Genomic DNA, 4,281 nt, shown 5'->3' on the forward strand with positions numbered 1-4,281 from the left:
AGTTTCTGAACTTGGCAGTAATACTTTACGAATGTGCTGCAGGTGACGTATAAGGGAGAATGTTCCTAGGTGGTTAACGTCCTTACCCCTACTTATTACACCTTTACATACGCAACATAGTGCAAGACAGTTGTCTGGATTTGGACTGAAATATTTCCAGACCAAAGAGGTGGAATGTTTGGTCTTCTGCCCAGGCATGACAATGGGCTTTTTCGTCCCACGGACAACAACTGTCTCCCCTGGTGACTGATTTAAACAAACCACATCACTGTCAGAATCCTCCTCATTAACTTCCTCCTCAGCGCCAGCTACACCAATATTCTCATCCTGTTGTACTTCAACAGTGACATCTTCAATTTGAATATCAGCAACTGGACTGTGGGTGCTCCTTCCAGCACTTGCAGAGGGCGTGGAAATGGTGGAAGGAGCCACCTCTACCCGTCCAGTGTTGGGAAGGTCAGGCATCACAACCGGCGCCACACTTGGACTTTCCTTGGGGATTTGTTATATCATCTTAGAACGCACAGTTCTTTGCTGTGCTTTTGCCAGCTTAACTCTTTTCATTATTCTAGTGGGAGGAGGGCTTCCATTGTCATGTGAAGCTGAACCACTAGTCATAAACATAGGGAAGGACCTTAGCCGTTCCTTGCCCCTCCGTGTCGTAAATGGCATATTGGCAAGTTTACGTTTCTCCTCAGATAATTTAAATTTATTTTTTAAGGTCATTTTCCTGAACTTTGGCATATGGGATTTTATATGCCCTGTACTATGACATTGGGCATCGGCCTTGGCAGACAGTGTTGATGGCATTTCATCGTCTATGTCATGACTAGTGGCAGCAGCTTCAGCACTTGGAGGAAGTGGTTCTTGATCTTTCCCTATTTTATTTTTATTAGACACATTTTTGTCCTCCATTCATGTGATATTGAATTACGTGCGGCTAAGGTGCACACAAACACAGAAAAATATATATTTTTTATTTTTTTCCGGCACATTGGGGGTTACACCATCCTTCAACAGATGAGCCAGCTGGCCCTTGATTTATGACACAGGCGCATGCTTGGCGCTGCTACTTTGTTGATGCACGTGCGGCTACAGCGCACACAAGTCACAAACACAGAAAAATAATTAATTTTTATTTTTTTCCGGCACTTTGGGGTTTACACCACCCTTCAACAGACGAGCCAGCTGGCCCTTGACTTATGACACAGGCGCATGCTTGGCGCTGCTACTTTGTTGATGCACGTGCGGCTAAGGCGCACACAAGTCACAAACACAGAAAAATATTTTTTTTTTGGAGTGCACTTTGGGGGTTACACCACCCTTTAACAGATGAGCCAGCCGGCCCTTGACTTATGACACAGGCGCACGCTTGGCGCTGCTACTTTGTTGATGCACATGTGGCTAATGCACACACAAACACAAAAAAATATATATTTTTTTTGCTCTTGGGGGGAACACCCCTGACGGACAGAGCACCCCGTGGACAACACTACAGCACCCCTTTATGACTACGACCTTTATGGGACAACAGCACTGCACTACACAGCCCTGCCAGCCCCTATGGACCGGCAGCGCTGTGTCTCCATGTCTACATGTCAGTGTACCAGCTGTAATCAGCTGGTGGCCCAGCACCAAATCAACATCTGTGACACCGGGGCCTCCCCCTCGGTGGCCCGGACTGGACCGGCCCACCTTGTGTGCGTGACTGGGTGAAGGGGGAGCGGTGGGCCACAAAGCACCATAGCAGCTGCACCCCTTGCACCCACGATAGTTACGGCACTGTTGCATGCATGTTAGCAAACAGTGGGGTCCTTTTCAGGATTAATAGAATGGGGTTATAGGTGAGGACAATGTAAACATGTAAAGGCTGCAAGTGTACTTCAGGGTCCAGTCTTCAACTTGGGCAATGCTGGGTATCCCAGCTAGTAATAATAATAATAATAATAATAATAATAATAATAATGTCATCAGCTGAGATAGTAGTTGAGGAAAATTGTTAAATAGTCAATTAATGGGGAAAGACATTCGGAGATAGGTATGGTATGGAAACATGAATGGTGGGAGGTGGGATTGGGTTTATCCTCTTTAAATAGCCATGGGGTCAATGCAGATAATAGGCTTGATTCATAGGTGCACGCAGTGCCGATGACGCACGCAAGTGGACAATGTTTTCATTCTGCGCACGCGTCTGAGTTACACTGCGCTTTTGTCCAGATGGTTGTGGTCAAGACCTGCGGCTTTTGCCACAGCTGCACTAATTCTGGCGGCCATGTTCACATGGACAATCTGCGCTTCCATAGGACTGGTGCGGTGTTCGATGCTGTGACCGATGTGTGGCTGATAGTGTGCCTTAATATGCAAAGCAGTGGATTAGCGCCGCAGGTGGTGTAACTGTACGAATGCCATTGGCTACGGCATTAGCATAAAGATGGCCTTGCACTGCGGCAAAAGATGCCGTCACAGTCTGAATAAGACTCAATATGTGATTTTCTCCATGGCAGCTATTACCTGAAGGGATTTTATTTGCAGTCAAACATTAATTGAAAAAAATGGCCGTATTATAGTATTATACCTTTTGCTAATTATAAATTGATTTGGCTGGTCCCTTTTGTTTCCATACTACAACTACAGTAGGCATCAGTGGAAGGCCTGCAGATGCCTTGGGGGGTGGTTTGGAGGTCTGGACTAGTCATGGGTAGGAGGGTGCACACGGGCCCCTGGGGGCCCACACTGCACACCATGTACCCATACTTTCTAATACTTAACTCTTTGAAGTCCCTCGTCAGCTGGAGAGGCGCTACACAAAATGCCTGGAAAATGGCCGCCGTAGCCATTTTCCCGATGTCCTGCGCATGCGCAGTAGACTCCGGGCACGGACTAGTGCCCGGAGTCTACTGAATCTGTCAGTGAGCAACCGCCGCCAAAGAGAGAGGAGGGGGCCCCGGACAGTGAGTGAACACGGGCCCCCTCCTCTCTTAATACACCCCTGGGAGGGGCCAATATCCCTCCTGGTAAATTTTGATGTCAATATAAAAAAATGTATACGTGTCTCAATATTGGTATTCTCATTGATTAGGCTTAGAACCAGCCTATTAGCAGAAGCATCTTGTAAGTGGTGTATAGTTGGGCACACACGTAGCGATTTTTTAAACTATTTGCCCGATTCTCACGGCTTAAAACGACAAATCGTTAAAATTTCTAAGTGTGTACGCACTCCCGTGGAGTCGTCAGTCGTATTGTCGGCCTTACATGCAGCTCAATATGACGATGCGGCTGACGACCCCATGCAGCGGGATGCAGCAGGGGCCATCATAACAGGTGGTCGGGCACCTGATCGTCTAGTCGGGCACCGGATCACTGGGTACACATGTCGTTTAGTGTGTACCCAACTTATGACTCCCCTGATGTATATTTGCAAAAACATGATATATTAGTGGCATGGTGTAGTGTAGGTCTTTTCTCCTGGTGGCCAGACAAAGGCAGTGGCTCCTGTTATATGTGCATTTGTGGTAAAATTCTCCACCCTTTATTTTTGTATATTTTACTATGATTTTATTGAGCGATTTAACTTTTTACTTTTTTGGGGGGTTTTTTTGCACTCTGTTTATATGACCTGCACTTTCCACCTTTCATAGATAATTGGGTGAGCACAGTCTACACCAGTGGTTCCCAAACTGGATGCCGAGGCACTCTGGGGTGTCTCTGGGCACTTGCAGGGGTGCCTCGGGTCGGTAGTCCAGTACCAAATAAAAATATTTTTAGTGTGATGGGCACCGTGCCAGTCAAAAAATGTGGACAAAAAGAAGCGCAGCCCTACCAACCACCGCATAACCGAACCTAAGGGTGACATATAAGTTACAATTTATTTCCATTAATTCTTCCTGAATTTCTCAATAAAAAACTTTTGGCCCAGGGGTGCCGTGAAAAAAATGCTGTTACTTTAGGGCGCCGTGATTAAAAAAAAAATTGGGGAATCGCTGGTCTACACTATAATCAGTGACCAGCTCTTATATTGTATTAACCTCTGCCCTCCAACTCCCCAACTTTCACCTAGCTGCTACTGTAAGTGTGTGTTCAACAGGCAGCGAAGGCTTTGAGTTATAATTTAGTTGGTTAACAAAACAAAAATTAAAAAAATTCTGCGAAAATCCTTGGTTTGAACATTCTATTTTTTTTACCAGCCGAATGTACACTTTCATTCAAGACAAACACTGGGCATACAGCAAGCCCTTCCCCTGGAACTATGGGGTTAATTACATCCCATCACATTAAATTGAA

The sequence above is a fragment of the Taudactylus pleione genome, unplaced genomic scaffold (genome assembly GCF_031769625.1).
Source record: "Taudactylus pleione unplaced genomic scaffold, aTauple2 ptg000360l, whole genome shotgun sequence".
Taxonomy (NCBI): domain Eukaryota; kingdom Metazoa; phylum Chordata; class Amphibia; order Anura; family Myobatrachidae; genus Taudactylus; species Taudactylus pleione.